The sequence below is a fragment of the Oncorhynchus mykiss genome, chromosome 10, assembly GCF_057628025.1.
Source record: "Oncorhynchus mykiss isolate SJ-2025 chromosome 10, ASM5762802v1, whole genome shotgun sequence".
Taxonomy (NCBI): domain Eukaryota; kingdom Metazoa; phylum Chordata; class Actinopteri; order Salmoniformes; family Salmonidae; genus Oncorhynchus; species Oncorhynchus mykiss.
Genome location: NC_143031.1, coordinates 31,403,704 through 31,422,211, shown reverse-complemented (window position 1 = coordinate 31,422,211; position 18,508 = coordinate 31,403,704).

The following is an 18,508-nucleotide window of genomic DNA, read 5'->3' as shown; positions in this document are numbered from 1 at the left end:
TGTAGGGAGCACATAAGAGGACTTTTTTTCTGTTGAGATCATTTCCTTCTAGCCGGATGTAAAATGCTCCTGCTTTGACTAATTTAATAGTGTGGGTTAGGTCTGCTCTATACCAAATTAGCATACCCCCTGAGTCTCTTCCCTGTTTCACACATGGTAGTTAGGTGGATGGGACTACGAGCTCTCTGTAGCAGATATGGCCACCAATGGGTCCGTCTCCTCTATACCATGGTTCTTGTAGGTTGACAGTCTGTATTTCCAATTTATTTTATGAAGTCTAGGTTCCTGCTCTTCAGGCCAAAGGCAGATGACCTCAGACCTTGCATACTCCAGGATACGATAGTAAAAGCATTGTGTTCCATAGTGTCTAGTGTTCTTTTCATGTGGTTTAGGCTCGGATCATTACAGTAGGTGTGCGCTGAGCATTTAGTATTAGTGTGTGTTGGGCCTGTTGCTCTGCTCACAGCATGGGAATATGTGTGCGCGCGTGTCTCTCTTGGTCTCTTTCTCTGTCTCTCTCTCTCTCTCTGTCTCTCTCTCTCTTTCTCTGTCTGTCTGTCTCTCTCTTCTCTTTCTGTCTCTCTTTCTCTGTCTGTCTGTCTCTTTCTCTCTGTCTGCCTCTTTCTCCTCTCCTCTTTCTTCTCTCCTACACTCTTAGAAAAAGAAGGTGCTATCTAGAACCTAAAAGGCTTATTCGGCTGTCCCCATAGGGTAACTTTTTTAATAACTTTTTTTTGGTTTCAGATAAAAACCCTTTTGGTTCCACGTAGAACCCTTTTGGGTTCCACAAAGAACCCTTTCCACAGAGGGTTCTGCATGGAACTCAAAAGGGTTCTATATGAAACCAAAAACATTTATACCTGGAACAAAAAGGGTTCTCCTATGGGGACAGTGTATAATATTCTCTCCTCTCCCAGCTCCTTCTGTTTCCTCTCCTCTCCCAGCTCCTCTTCTCTCCCCCTCTCCTCCTCTCATCTCCTCTCCTTTCTCTCAGTCCACTCTTCCCTTTCTCCTCCTGTCTGATTCATCTCTCTGTGGTGCTGATGATGAGTCACTCTGTCCAGGCAGCCAATGGCCTCAGAGGAATATGAGCCCACAGAGAGGCTGGCTGGAGTGGACCATCCTTGATATACACTGGAAACTGTTGAGAGTGAAAAACCAAGCAGTGTTGCAGTTCTTGACACACTCAAATCGGTGCACCTGGCACCTACTACCATTCACCGCTCAAAGGCACTTAAATGTTTTCTTGTCCATTCACCATCTGGAAGGCACACATACACGTCTCAATTATCTCAGGCTTAAAAATCCTTCCTTAACCTGTCTCTTCCCCTTCATCTATACTGATGGAAGTGGATTTAACAGGTGACATCAATAAGGGATCATGGCTTTCACATGGATTCACCTGGTCAGTCTATGTCACAGAAAGAGCAGGTGTTCCTAATGTTTTGTTCACTCAGTTTATACTGCATGCCACACACTACACCATAGACACACTCACACATGCAAACATGCACACACGCAGACACATACACAGCACAGTACCCACAGAGGTACTCACTGACACAGAGGCCTCACTCCAGAGACTGCTAAGGGAAGTAAAGGGAGAGAGGAATAAGAGAACTCCCAGAGAGCTTGTGATGAGATTTCCATGTTTTTCAACCATCTATCTCCCATTCGGGAAGCTCGTATGTGAGAGGTCCACTGGCTGCATTCACGCAGTGTGCATTCCCACCGTCACCCAGGGAACTCTATATGCACAGTGAAGAGAAGAGTCTGTGGCCCCGAGTTAACCCTTCACAGCCCAGCCTGGCCTGTCACACTATAGAGCTCAAATTACTGTTGAACCATATGTGTCACTGTCATTGACTCCTTTGTCTGTTGTTTGTTTGGAGAATACATAAAATACATATGACTTATTGAAATTATATATCTTGTTTTAATGATATTGAAGCAAATACTGGCAGACAGATTATTTAGCAAATGCTGACAAAGAGCATCGCTTCCTGTCTCTTCTCGCTCTTCATCATTCTCTGGTAGAGATGAAAAGTCTCGTAATTTTTGTTCTGAGGGACTAGATACAGTGGGGAGAACAAGTATTTGATACACTGCCGATTTTGCAGGTTTTCCTACTTACAAAGCATGAAGAGGTCTGTAATTTTTATCATAGGTACTCTTCAACTGTGAGAGAAGGAATCTAAAACAAAAATGCAGAAAATCTCATTGTATGATTTTTAAGTAATTCATTTGCATTTTATTGCATGACATAAGTATTTGATCACCTACCAACCAGTAAGACTTACGGCTCTCACAGACCTGTTAGTTTTTCTTTAAGAAGCCCCCCTGTTCTCCACTCATTACCTGTATTAACTGCACCTGTTTGAACTCGTTACCTGTATAACAGACACCTGTCCACACACTCAATCAAACAGACTCCAACCTCTCAACAATGGTCAAGACCAGGAGCTGTCTAAGTCCATCAGGGATAAAATTGTAGACCTGCACAAGGCTGGGATGGGCTACAGGACAGTAGACAAGCAGCTTGGTGAGAAGGCAACAACTGTTGGCGCAATTATTAGAAAATGGAAGAAGTTCAAGATGACGGTCAATTACCCTCTGTCTGGGGCTCCATGCAAGATCTCACCTCGTGGGGCATCAACGATCATGAGGCAGGTGAGGGATCAGCCCAGAACTACACGGCAGGACCTGGTCAATGACCTGAAGAGAGCTGGGACCACAGTCTCAAAGAAAACCATTAGTAACACACTACGCCGTCATGGATTAAAATCCTGCAGCGCACGCAAGGTCCCCCTGCTCAAGCCAGCACATGTCCAGGCCCGTCAGAAGTTTGCCAATGACCATCTGGATGATCCAGAGGAGGATTGGGAGAAGTTTATGTGGTCTGATGAGACAAAAATAGAGCTTTTTGGTCTAAACTCCACTCGCCGTGTTTGGAGGAAGAAGAAGGATGAGTACAACCCCAAGAACACCATCCAACCGTGAAGCATGGAGGTGGAAACATCATTCTTTGGGGATGCTTTTCTACAAAGGGGACAGGACGACTGCACCATATTGAGGGGAGGATGGATGGGGCCATGTATCGCAAGATCTTGGCAAACAACCTCCTTCCCTCAGTAAGAGCATTGAAGATGGGTCGTGGCTGGGTCTTCCAGCATGACAACGACCCGAAACACACAGCCAATGCAACTAAGGAGTGGCTCCGTAAGAATCATCTCAAGGTCCTGGAGTGGCCTAGCCAGTCTCCAGACCTGAACCCAATAGAAAATCTTTGGAGGGAGCTGAAAGTCCGTATTTCCCAGCGACAGCCCCGAAACCTGAAGGATCTGGAGAAGGTCTGTATGGAGGAGTGGGCCAAAATCCCTGCTGCAGTGTGTGCAAACCTGGTCAAGAACTACGGGAAACGTATGATCTCTGTAATTGTAAACAAAGGTTTCTGTACCAACTATTAAGTTCTGCTTTTCTGATATATCAAGTACTTATGTCATGCAATAAAATGCTAACTAATTACTTAAAATTCATACAATGTGATTTTCTGGATTTTTGTTGTAGATTCCGTCTCACAGTTGAAGTGTACCTATGATAAAAATTACAGACCTCTACATGCTTTGTAAGTAGGAAAACCTGCAAAGTCGGCAGTGTATCAAATACTTGTTCTCCCCACTGTATGTGAGTGGGGGTATAGGGGAAACGATCTCCAGGGTGAAAGCCACAAGGACAAGGAGAGAGAGAGGGAGACAGAGAGAGAGAGAGTGAGACACAGACACAAAGAGAGACAGAGACCCCTCTGTCTCTGCTGCCTTTGTGGTACACATAACATCCATCTCTTCTGGCCTCTCTAATGTTGTTTCCACATACTAGGCCATTAAAACATTGCCTGGGTCTGGCTGAGCCATAACCGCATTGCCCTTTGCTGTGTGGCAGATCCTGGGCAATGGGAAGGAGCTCCTATCTCTGGGCAGATGATGTAGTGGTCTAGCCTGCTCTTTGGTCCTCCTGAGGAACGATGATCAGCTACAAAAATAGATAATTATTCTGATACCAGCCCCAGGTCACAGATACTGCCACCACACCTGATGGCTCATTAGTGTGACAGTCAGCGACCAGAGGGAGCAGGGTGGTGTGACACCGACTCAGAGATGTCCCAGAGGGTTTCCCAGGTATGAGAAAGACACTCCCTCGGGTTTCTAAAAGGCAATTCGTCATTCTAGTCCTACGAAGATGGATCTGTCATTAGCTTCCAACATTATCTATCCAGAGTATAATTAACACTGTAATCTGAAAAGAACCTATACTTAATTATATACAGTATATTACAACTCAAAAGTCCCAGGTCATAAATAACACTGTACATATAAGTTACTATATAATTATACTTAAGCATTAGCCAGCATTAGACATGCAATTAATTCATTACAGCTTTCAAATCCAGACCAATTATTTTATTTCTGGTGTCAAATTCATTCTCTACTATTACAGTTGAAGTCGGAAGTTTACATACACCTTTGCCAAATACATTTAAACTCAGTTTTTCACAATTACTGACATTTAATCTTTGTAAAAATTCCCTGTTTTAGGTCAGTTAGGATCACCACTTTATTTTAAGAATGTGAAATGTCAGAATAATAGCAGAGAAAATTATTTATTTCAGCTTTTAATTCTTTCATCACATTCCCAGTGGGTCAGAAGTTTACATACACTCAATTAGTGTTTGGTAGCATTGCTTTTAAATTGTTTAACTTGGGTCAAACATTTCGGGTAGCCTTCCACAAGCTTCCCACAATAAGTTGGGTGCATTTTGGACCATTCCTCCTGACAGAGCTGGTGTAACTGAGTCAGGTTTGTAGGCCTCCTTGCTTGTACACACTTTTTCAGTTCCGCCCACAAATGTTCTATAGGATTGAGGTCAGGGCTTTGTGATGGCCACTCCAATACCTTGACTTTGTTGTCCTTAAGCCATTTTGCCACAACTTTGGAAGTATGCTTGGGGTCATTGTCCATTTGGAAGACCCATTTGTGACCAGGCTTTAACTTCCTGACTGATGTCTTGAGATGTTGCTTCAATAGATCCACATAATTTTCCTGCCTCGTGATGCCATTTAGTTTGTGAAGTGCACCAGTCCCTCCTACAGCAGAGCACCCCGACAACATGATGCTGCCACCCCCATACTTCACAGTTGGGATGGTGTTCTTCGGCTTGCAAGCCTCCCCCTTTTTCCTCCAAACATAACGATGGTCATTATGGCCAAACAGTTCTATTTTTGTTTCATCAGACCAGAGGACATTTCTCCAAAAAGTACAATCATTGTCCCCATGGGCAGCTGCAAACCGTAGTCTAGCTTTTTTATGGTCCTTTGCTGTTGTTTTGGGATTGATTTGCACTTTTCGCATTAAAGTACGTTCATCTCTAGGAGACAGAGATGGCCGCCTCGCTTCGCGTTCCTAGGAAACTATGCAGTATTTTGTTTTTTTTACGTGTTATTTCTTACATTGGTACCCCAGGTAATCTTAGGTTTCATTGCATACAGTCGGGAAGAACTACTGAATATAAGAGCAACGTCAACTCACCATCAGTACGACCAGGAATATTAATTTTGTGAAGCGGATCCTGTGTTCTGCCTTTCACCCAGGACAACGGAATGGATCCCAGCCTGCGACCCAAAACAACGACGTCGTAAAAGAGGCAAACGAAGCAGTCTTCTGGTCAGGCTCCGGAGACGGGCAAATCGCACACCACTCCCTAGCATTCTACTAGCCAATGTCCAGTCTCTTGACAACAAGGTTGATGAAATCCGAGCAAGGGTAGCATTCCAGAGAGACATCAGGGACTGTAATGATCTTTGCTTCACGGAAACATGGCTCACTCGAGAGACGCTAACGGAATCGGTGCAGCCAGCTGGTTTCTTCACGCATCGTGCCGACAGAAACAGACATCTTTCTGGTAAGAAGAGGGCCGGGGGCATATGCCTTATGATTAACGAGACGTGGTGTGATCACAACAGCATTCAGGAACTCAAGTCCTTCTTTTCACCTGACTTAGAATTCCTCACAATCAAATGTTGACCGCATTATCTACCAAGGGAATTCTCTTTACTTATAATCACAGCCGTATATATTCCCCCCGCAAGCAGACACATCAATGGCCCTGAACTAACTTTATTTGTCTCTTTGCAAACTGGAAACCACATATCCTGAGGCTGCTTTCATTGTAGCTGGGTATTTTAACAAGGCTAATCTGAAAACAAGACTCCCTTAATTGTATCAGCATATCGATTGCGCAACCAGGGCTGGTAAAACCTTGGATCATTGCTATTCTAACTTCCGCGACGCATATAAGGCCCTCCCCTGCCCTCCTTTTGGAAAAGTTGACCACCATTTTGTTGCTCCCTGCCTACAGACAGAAACTAAAACAAGAAGCTCCCGCGCTCAGGTCTGTTCAACGCTGGTCCGACCAATCTGATTCCACGCTTCAAGACTGCTTCGATCACGTGGACTGGGATATGTTCCGCATTGCTTCAAACAACAACATTGACGAATACGCTGATTCGGTGAGCGAGTTCATTAGAAAGTGCATTGACAATATCGTTCCCATAGCAACGATTAAAACATTCCCAAGCCAGAAACCGTGGATTGATGGCAGCATTCGCGCGAAACTGAAAGCGCAAACCACTGCTTTTAACCAGGGCAAGGTGACCGGAAACATGACCGAATACAAACAGTGTAGCTATTCCCTCCGCAAGGCAATCAAACAAGCTAAGCGTCAGTATAGAGACAAAGTTGAGTCACAATTCAACGGCTCAGACACAAGAGGTATGTGGCAGGGTCTACAGTCAATCACGGATTACAAAAAGAAAAGCAGCCCAGTCACGGACCAGGATGTCTTGCTCCCAGGCAGACTAAATAACTTTTTTGCCCGCTTTGAGGACAATACAGTTCCACTGACACAGCCCACAACCAAAACCTGCAGACTCTCCTTCACTGCAGCCGACTTGAGTAAAACATTTAAACGTGTTAACCCTGCAGGCCCAGACAGCATCCCCAGCCGCATCCTCAGAGCATGCACAGACCAGTTAGCTGGTGTGTTTACGGACATATTCAATCAATCCTTATCCCAGACGGCTGTTCCCACATGCTTCAAGAGAGCCACCATTGTCCCTGTTCCCAAGAAAGCTAAGGTAACTGAGCTAAACGACTACCGCCCCGTAGCACTCACTTCCGTCATCATGAAGTGCTTTGAGAGACTAGTCAAGGACCATATCACCTCCACCCTACCTGACACCCTAGACCCACTCCAATTTGCTAACCGCCCAAATAGGTCCACAGACGACACAATCTCAACCACACTGCACACTGCCCTAACCCATCTGGACAAGAGGAATACCTATGTGAGAATGCTGTTCATCGACTACAGCTCGGCATTTAACACCATAGTACCCTCCAAACTCGTTATCAAGCTCGAGACCCTGGGTCTCGACCCCGCCCTGTGCAACTGGATACTGGACTTCCTGACGGGCCACCCCCAGGTGGTGAGGGTAGGTAGCAACATCTCCACCCCGCTGATCCTCAACACTGGGGCCCTACAAGGGTGCGTTCTCAGCCCTCTCCTGTACTCCCTGTTCACCCACGACTGCGTGACCATGCACGCCTCCAACTCAATCATCAAGTTTGCGGACGACACTACAGTGGTAGGCTTGATTACCAACAACGACGAGACGGCCTACAGGGAAGAGGTGAGGGCCCTCGGAGTGTGGTGTCAGGAAAATAACCTCACACACAAAACAAAGGAGATGATTGTGAACTTCAGGAAACAGCAGAGGGAGCACCCCCCTATCCACATCGATGGGACAGTAGAGGAGAGGGTAGCAAGTTTTAAGTTCCTCGTCATACACATCACGGACAAACTGAATTGGTCCACCCACACAGACAGCGTCCTGAAGAAGCCGCAGCAGCGCCTCTTCAACCTCAGGAGGCTGAAGAAATTCGGCTTGTCACCAAAAGCACTCACAAACTTCTACAGATGCACAATCGAGAGCATCCTGTCGGGCTGTATCACCGCCTGGTACGGCAACTGCTCCGCCCACAACCGTAAGGCTCTACAGAGGGTAGTGAGGTCTGCACAACGCATCACCGGGGGCAAACTACCTGCCCTCCAGGACACCTACACCACCCGATGTCACAGGAAGGCCATAAAGATCATCAAGTACAACAACCACCGAGCCACTGCCTGTTCACCCAGCTATCATCCAGAAGGCGAGGTCAGTACAGGTGCATCAAAGCAGGGACCGAGAGACTGAAAAACAGCTTCTGTCTCAAGGCCATCAGACTGTTAAACAGCCACCACTAACATTGAGTGGCTGCTGCCAACACACTGACTCAACTCCAGCCACTTTAATAATGGGAATTGATGGAAATTGATGTAAAATATATCACTAGCCACTTTAAACAATGCTGCTTAATATAATGTTTACATACCCTACATTACTCATCTCATATGTATATACTGTACTCGGTACCATCTACTGCATCTTGCCTATGCCGTTCTGTACCATCACTCATTCATATATCTTTATGTACATATTCTTTATCCCTTTACACTTGTGTGTATAAAGTAGTGGTTTTGGAATTGTTAGGTTAGATTACTCATGGTTATTACTGCATTGTCGGAACTAGAAGCACAAGCATATCGCTACACTCACATTAACATCTGCTAACCATGTGTATGTGACAAATACATTTGATTTGATTTGATTTGATTTCAATGCGTCTCCTTCCTGAGTGGTATGACGGCTGGTGTTTATACTTGCGTACTACTGTTTGTACAGATGAACGTGGTACCTTCAGGCATTTGGAAATTGCTCCCAATGATGAACCAGACTTGTGGAGGTCTACAATTTATTTTCTGAGGTCTTGGCTGATTTCTTTTGATTTTCCCATGATGTCAAGCAAAGAGGCGCTGAGTTTGAAGTTAGGCCTTGAAATACAGTGCCTTGCGAAAGTATTTGGCCCCCTTGAACTTTGCGACCTTTTGCCACATTTCAGGCTTCAAACATAAAGATATAAAACTGTATTTTTTTTGTGAAGAATCAACAACAAGTGGCACACAATCATGAAGTGGAACGACATTTATTGGATATTTCGAACTTTTTTAACAAATCAAAAACTGAAAAATTGGGCGTGCAAAATTATTCAGCCCCTTTACTTTCAGTGCAGCAAACTCTCTCCAGAAGTTCAATGAGGATCTCTGAATGATCCAATGTTGACCTAAATGACTAATGATGATAAATACAATCCACCTGTGTGTAATCAAGTCTCCGTATAAATGCGCCTGCACTGTGATAGTCTCAGAGGTCCGTTAAAAGCGCAGAGAGCATCATGAAGAACAAGGAACACACCAGGCAGGTCCGAGATACTGTTGTGAAGAAGTTTAAAGCCGGATTTGGATACAAAAAGATTTCCCAAGCTTTAAACATCCCAAGGAGCACTGTGCAAGCGATAATATTGAAATGGAAGGAGTATCAGACCACTGCAAATCTACCAAGACCTGGCCGTCCCTCTAAACTTTCAGCTCATACAAGGAGAAGACTGATCAGAGATGCAGCCAAGAGGCCCATGATCACTCTGGCAGAGATCTACAGCTGAGGTGGGAGACTCTGTCCATAGGACAACAATCAGTCGTATATTGAACAAATCTGGCCTTTATGGAAGAGTGACAAGAAGAAAGCCATTTCTTAAAGATATCCATAAAAAGTGTCGTTTAAAGTTTGCCACAAGCCACCTGGGATACACACCAAACATGTGGAAGAAGGTGCTCTGGTCAGATGAAACCAAAATGGAACTTTTTGGCAACAATGCAAAACGTTATGTTTGGCGTAAAAGCAACACAGCTCATCACCCTGAACACACCACCCCCACTGTCAAACATGGTGGTGGCAGCATCATGGTTTGGGCCTGCTTTTCTTCAGCAGGGACAGGGAAGATGGTTAAAATTAATGGGAAGATAGATGGAGCCAAATACAGGACCATTCTGGAAGAAAACCTGATGGAGTCTGCAAAAGACCTGAGACTGGGACGGAGATTTGTCTTCCAACAAGACAATGATCCAAAACATAAAGCAAAATCTACAATGGAATGGTTCAAAAATAAACATATCCAGGTGTTAGAATGGCCAAGTCAAAGTCCAGACCTGAATCCAATCGAGAATCTGTGGAAAGAACTGAAAACTGCTGTTCACAAATGCTCTCCATCCAACCTCACTGAGCTCGAGCTGTTTTGCAAGGAGGAATGGGAAAAAATTTCAGTCTCTCGATGTGAAAAACTGATAGAGACATACCCCAAGCGACTTACAGCTGTAATCGCAGCAAAAGGTGGCGCTACAAAGTATTAACTTAAGGGGGCTGAATAATTTTGCAAGCCCAATTTTTCAGTTTTTGATTTGTTAAAAAAGTTTGAAATATCCAATAAATGTCGTTCCACTTCATGATTGTGTCCCACTTGTTGTTGATTCTTCACAAAAAAATACAGTTTTATATCTTTATGTTTGAAGCCTGAAATGTGGCAAAAGGTCGCAAAGTTCAAGGGGCCGAATACTTTCGCAAGGCACTGTACATCCACAGGTACACCTCCAATTGACTCAAATGATGTCAATTAGCCTATCAGAAGCATCTAAAGCCATTACATACTTTTCTGGAATTTTCCAAGCTGTTTAAAGGCATAGTCAACTTAGTGTATGTAAACTTCTGACTGTAAACAATTGTTGTTGTCCTAATCGACTTGCCAAAACTATAGTTTGTTAACAAGACATTTGTGGAGTGGTTGAAAACTAATTTTAATGACTCCAACCTAATGGTATGTAAACTTCCAACTTCAACTGTATATGCACTCTACTGACATGAATAACGGAACTAAAATAGTTGTAGACATATGTTTCTGTTAACAATGCCTGGATTTATATTTCAGACATTCCTCCATTCTGTCACTAAATATTTTATATCATTTCATGTGATTAGGGCTACGGTTCCAGGTTCTCTGACTGTATTCTTCCCCTCTCTCTTTCCTCTTTCTTCTTGTCATCTATATTCTCTCTCTCTCTCTCTCTTTTTCTCTCTCTCGCTCTTTATTTCTCTCTCTCCCAACTGCTCAGAGGAAACCAATTTAATGCCAGTTCTGGGAGTATATTTAGAGGGTTTTCTATTGAAGAAATACATAATTAATGGCGAGTCTACAATTTCTTGGTCGTGCAGAGACTCGCTGCTTTCAACTTCCTACCCCCCACCCCTTCACTTCCTCTCTCCCCCTCTCACCTCTGCGGGGATCATACCCCCCCCACCCACCCCCTCCCTCCTTCCCTCCCTCCCTCCATCGCTCCCCCTCACCCTTCCTTCCATATAGAGACAAAGGAAAAGCTTCCAATGTTCTCTTGTGTTTTACAGTTCAGACCCTAGCAGCAGTGAGGATGTGTTCCCTTCCCTCTGAAATGCAGAAGCATAAGTCCATCCAGGTCAGGGCAAAATTACATTTACAATGCGCCATTTATTTATTTACTTTTCAGCAACTGATTAGTCTCCCATGACTTGGGTTGGTTTCATGCTAGAGTTAACATTTCCATTCAGCACGCTGCTAGCTCTATGCTCTATCTGTTAGTCAAGTTAAGTGTCTGTCTCTAGTGGGAATAATATCTGCCCACAGGAGTGCAACGAAGTAACTTCACTGCATGAAGAGAGGGGGAGGGAGAGTATTCTGAGGGGGAGGGAAGTGGAAGCAAAAGAGGAGGGAAAAAAACTCTTACTCATAGCTGCTGGAAGTATATCGTTTTTGGTGGGGGGGTAAATAATAGGTAAATAGTGGCTTCTGCCCTTGTCTTCTCTCTGGCGAATTATGAAGAACTGTAGGCTACATGTGTACACTGCAGAGGACAATTGGAGGCTTGACATCTTCAGAACACACAAAACAAATCTCCTGTCTGCCTTGATGTTTATAAAACTCCACGACCTGCTCTTTCGCAGTGAAACCCAGAAAGATATGTGACCACTTGGTTACAACGACACCGTTCTGCTGAGGAGACCCGAACCAGTGGCCACTGTAAACCCAAGAGCCTGACCCACTCTGGAAGTTGCTGTAGCCCTGCTTGGGATCTTAGCCTATATTTACTATTGGTTGAAACGCACGGCCCGTTAGGGTAGGCTATGTCAGAGTGGTAAATTGGAAATGTGAATTGGGCCAAGTTTGAAGTAATAATGCATTTAGGTTCTTGTTTATTGAGATGCACCACACCAAAAGCTTGATTTTATGGCTGTTTGAAAACAAATTTCCTGCAAATCTATGTTGTAAGGATCAGTAGGGGGAAGCCAGTACTACATATTACAACCTATGTGTTGTGATAATTGTGTTGTTTGCTCTATAATAAATGAATATGCCTTGCAACTCTAATATATATATAGGCCTAAAGGCCAAAACAATGAGAAGACACAGTGGCAGAATAAATTCAACCACACCTTTGTTTTATCACAAAACCGGACATCAACCTCTGTCCAGTAAAATCCACAAAGCATATTGTATGTACAGTAACAGACACGTACATGACCTACAGCATGGTCAAGCATGTTAATGTTTCCAACAACTATTGATTTAGAACCGCAAGTCACAAAGAAAACAGGAGATGGCTCCACTATTCCAGCACCATCAAATCAACTCTGCTTAGTCTAATACAGTGACAACTAAAAGATAACAAAAACAATTTAGTCCAATCAACGTAAGCTAAATATAATGTGGCTGTCCAAGGTTCTGATTTCTGTGTGCGTGTTTGTGTCCGTGGGCATTAGTGCAAGTAAAAAAAAACATGTTGACTCACCCTACTTGTAGAGAAAAGCCAATGCCGTCCTCGCTTTCATGTTAACAAAACGGTCTATCACTCTGTCATACAGTATAGGCTTTTATTTATTGTTTAGCTACCTGGCTAAAATGCTTGCTCACTAGCCTGACTTCCATTCATGGGCAACGTTAGCTAGTTAACATTAGCCTTCTACATCTAGCTACATATTGAACTTCCATCCTCTAAATACAGGGGCACAACAATGTATGAATTAATGGCTGGATCAGAATAGCCTTTATAATCATTGACCAGTACGGAGAATTAAGTAAAACCACAAGTCCAAATCCCTATCTCCATCCATGGCTAATTTAGGAAAGGGACAATTTTAGCTAGCTGGCTAACTAGCCACCACTGGACAACAACAACACAAGGAGATGCAACAATTCAAGTGATTCTGTCAATGATGTATGCTCTCAATGGGATTTGATAGGAGTGAAGCCAAATCCAAGCTGGCTTCCCTTGACACTTTTTTTGGTGTGCAAGGACCTTTCACAGTAGAGCTCGCTCAGGCTTGTTCTCAATGCTGATTGGCACATTTTTTATACTTTTTTTGTCAAGGGAGGCCAGATGCTTGCTGAATTGAAGGAAAATTATGAAACACAGAAAGACAGAAGATAAATTATTGAATGTTTAAAAAAAATATATATATTGGTAAAATTGTTGGGGAAGCCTGGCTTCTCTTGGCATCCATGAATACACACCACTGGTAATGATTTATGTTAACTACTTGGCCTAATGATTTGATGATTAAATCTATGCAAATAAATGATATGGAGTGATAGTTAAGCCCTCTGTTTTCTTTTATTCTGTAATAGGTACAGTACTAGTCAAAAGTTTGGAAACACCTACTCTTTCATTATTTTTACAATTTTCTACTTGTAGAATAATAGTGAAGACATCAAAACTATGAAATAACACGTATGGAATCCTATAGTAACCATAAGTCTTTTTTTTAAAGTGTTTTTAAAAAGTCTTAAATCAAAATATATTTTATATTTGAGATAATTCAAATAGCCACCCTTTGCCTTGATGACAGCTTTATGCACTCTCTCAACCAATTAACAGGTATGCCTTGTTAAACATGTATTTGTGGAATTTCTTTCCTTCTTAATGCGTTTGAACCAATCAGTTGTGTTGTGACAAGGTAGGTGTGGTATACAGAAGATAGACCTATTCGGTAAAATACCAAGTCCATATTATGGCAAGAACAGCTCAAATAAGCAAAGAGAAACAACAGTCCATCATTACTTTAAGACACGAAGGTCCGTCAATGCGGAACATTTCAAGACCTTTTAAAGTTTCTTTAAGTTCAGTCACAAAAACCATCAAGTGCTATGATGAAACTGTCTCTCATGAGGACCGTCACAGGAAAGGAAGACCCAGAGTTACCTCTGCTGCAGAGGATATGTTCATTAGTTACCAGCCTCAGATTGCAGCCCAATTAAAAGCTTAACAGAGTTCAAGTAACAGACACATCTCAACATCAACTGTTCAGAGGAGACTGCGTGAGTCAGGCCTTCAAGGTCAAATTGCTGCAAAAAAAAAATACTACTAAAGAACACCAATAAGAAGAAGAGACTTGCTTAGGCCAAGAAATGCACATTGGACATCAGACTGGTAGAAATCTGTCCTTTGGTCTGATGAGTCCAAATTTGAGATTTTTTGTTCCAACCGCTGTGTCTTTGTAAGACGCAGAGTAGGTGAACGAATGATCTCCGCATGTGTGCTTCCCACCATGAAGCATGGAGGAGGAGGTGTGAGTGTGTGGGGGTGCTTTACTGGTGACACTGTCAGTGATTTATTTAGAATTCAAGGCACACTTCACCAGCATGGCTACCGCAGCATTCTGCAGCGATACGGCATCCCATCTGGCTTGCGCTTAGTGGGACGATAATTCGTTTTTCAACAAGACAATGACCCAAAACACATCTCCAGGCTGTGTAAGGGCTATTTGACCAAGAAAGGAGAATGATGGAGTGCTGCATCAGATGACCTGGCCTCCACAATCACCCGACCTCAACCCAATTGAGATGGTTTGGGGTGAGTTGGACCACAGAGTGAAGGAAAAGCAGTGCTCAGCACACGTGATAACTCCTTCAAGACTGTTGGATAAGCATTCCTCATGAAGCTTGTTGAGAGAATGCCAAGAGTGTGCAAAGCTGTCATCAAGGTTGGCTACTTTGAAGAATCTAAAATCTAAAGTAAGTTTTGATTTGTTTAACACTTTTTGGGTTACTACATGATTCCATATGTGTTATTTCATAGTTTTGATGTATTCACTATTATTCTACAAAGTAGAAAATAGTAAAAATACAGAAAAACCCTTCAAGCTGATCAAATCAACATTGATTTAGTGCTGTCCTTCTAGAATCACGAAGGGCTCCAATCGTTTACAATAACCTTCATCAAGATCTGTTGCCTACGCCTAATAGTCCTCATCACTTATTATTAGTATTATTATTATTAAAATAGAAGATTATAATTTTCACAGTGGTGCTCGTTTAGTAATGTTAGATCAAAGCTGAATCAATGTCTTGCAAGATCACATAACGATGAATAAGTATTATATATAACAGAACCGAATAGCATAGCAGGCCTATAACATTAATAGAACAGCTCATTTATAATGAGATTTTAGGATGGTTAGCTAAAGTTGAGTAGTCCCAAAAAAATTACAATGCACCAAACTCAGAGCCACTAGGCAAGATATATGCTTTGATTGAAACAAAACACAAGAAAGGTTAATAGTTTGTTAACATCATCTGCTCTAATTCGCTCACAAAACAGTAATTCAAGAATTTTGTAATGCATAGGCTATTCCCATGAATCTTACTGAGATCAGTCAAATTATTAGCATGCAGATGCAGTTTCACCTGCATCACATAATTATCATTCACCATTGACAGTGATGATGATGGCCTATTTTGAAATTAGGTATGCCTAACTTGGTGTTTGTGGGTATTAAAAATCTAACATTTTCTTGAGACAATATGTGTGGGCATAGGCAAATGTTGCAATTGGAGGATGCATGTTATGCATATTTTAGATCATGACTCTACAACCCTGTTCCTGGAGAGCTACCATCCTGTAGGTTTTCATTCCAATCCTAATGTATCGCACCTGATTTATAAAAAGGAGCTGTTTTATAAAATGAATCGGGTTAGTAACAACTGGGGTTGGAGTGAAACCCTCAGGACTGTAGCACTCCAGGAACAGGGTTCAATAGACTGCATCTTTGGGTACAAACTTTGAGGAGATGATGATGTTATTTACACATGTTTTGCACTTCCTCATCTAAAAAAATATCACTACACTACTGCAAGTAAGATCTGTGGTAGGTCTGTTCAGTGGTGTACGTCTGTATGCTGCATGTGTTCCCCGCTGGCATCATCCATCTGAGCAGAATCCAAAAAGCAACCATCCCGTGCTCATTACAAACAGGGTAAATAAAGGATGTTGAATGACAGCACCATGGACAGCTCCTCCGTTCAACAGGAGACTTTGTGCCACTATTTTGATCTGACCACGTTTTATCCTTCTCCATTTACATTGTGTCATAGTCTACAAATGGATTAGTCTACACTGTAATTCAGTAAACTGGGCCGGATTATTTTACAGCACCAGCGTTACAATGCATGCATGATTTATGCAATAAACTGAGTGTCACGACTCCCGCCGAAGTTGGCTCTCTCGCCTGTTCGGGTGGTGCTCGGCAGTCGTCGTCACCGGCCTACTAGCCGCCACCAATCCGATCCCTTTTTCTTTTCGGTTAGTTTTGTCTTTGTTACACCTGTTCCTATTTTGTGTGTGCTTGATTTTCTTCCCTATTTGCGTATGGAACCCTCCCCTTTGTTGTGCGGGATTAGTTTGATGTTCACGTTGTATCGTTAGTGCTCTGAACTTTGTTACCCGTTGTTTTGGGTTGGTCAGTGTTTGCGCCCTGCGTGTCGGGCATTTCATTTTGATGCCGCATTAAAGTGCACTTTTCCCCTGGACCTCTCTGCGCCTGATTCCTCGCTACACACCTAGCCAGCTGTGACACTGAGATTCAGTATATTGTGGCGCTGTACATTTTGCGGCGCTGTACATGTGCTACAGAAGGCTATATCGGTCACTAATACATGACTAGTAAAGGCCCAGTGCACTACTTTTGTACAAATTGTTTTTTGTTTTGAGTTGGTATTAATATATTTTTTAAATTCAGATTTTTCAGGGTGTGCTTCAGCACCCCTACTTCCCGTGACTATGCTCTCACTCATGAATATGAACAATGACAAAGAAACATAGTGGTGAGGGGAAGAATATATTGTAGTGCAGAGACGGCCGTGCGGCGCTATTACCACAGACAAACTGTACCACAAACAATACCATAACCCTTTCCCTTTGTCTGCTTTATTCACAGCATCAAAACCAACAGGATGAATCGCTCCTCTCCTCCACAATACACTGAGAGGGAACACTGACTGAATTTACCTTGGACTGGAATGAACCATTTGTCTGTAAAAACAAAACACCCCCCCACAAGTACATGGTTATCAGATGTTCATAAATCAAGGCAGAGTGCAGACAGGGGGCTGGATATATGTAAGGAGATTGGTTTACCCACTAACCCAGAAAAAAACTAAATTACACAAATGAAGCTGGGAGGCTGAAAGGCTGAGAGGCCTGTGATGTGATGTAGTCAGGCAGGGCCAGAGGGAAGGACGGAGGAGGAAGGAAAAGCCCAGTTGTAAGCACTCTGTCATAGTCTACAGGCAGCTCACCTTTCAAACCATGTAGACCAGAAACACATAGCTCAGAGGAAATATATAGAGGACACAGATTTTAAAGACTCAGTCATCAATTGTATTAGGCAGGAGACTATTGCATCCCCTGTACTGTACAATTGCAGTTGCATATTCAGATGTGAATGTGATAGCAGAAATTAGTAACTCACCTGTATTGCACTGACAGATATTGATTATGACTGAAACAGGACGGCAAAGCTCACAAATGGCCTGAAGATTTTGAATGCTAATACATTTTTATCTACCATTTAGTTGTATTCATTGTGCATCTGGTGATGTGGCCATCTGATGCACGCCCGCCCCAATGTATTTATTTATTTAGTGTAAGACACATATTGATGTACTCAATCAATGGTGCCACCTGTTAATGGTTAATGAGGTGGGCAGGATGATCAGATCACAATGTGTCTTTTTGATTGTCTACACCTGTCTAAAAATGTGAGCACAATCAGAACGTGGACAAGATCAGGACAAAGGACACAAGTTAGAACCAGGTATAAACGGGGCTTTTTACTCACTTTTTCATCCTCTACTGTGTTGGAGACTGGGATTAGATGGATCCTTCTACCTGGTCTGTTGGTTTGCCAGGGAGTTTGGCACAGGAATAATTACCTGTCTCTATGATCAATTACCTGATTACTCACCAGAAAAACACAGGATGTCTGAGGACCGCCGCTGAGGCCCAGAGCACCGGGCTGGGAGGTTTCACTGTACACACACACACACACACACTCGCACACATGGGCGGACGCACGCGCACGCACACGCAGGCATTCACACAGACACACGCAGATCCATGCGGACACACAAACACACACACACCGAGGAGCACATTCTC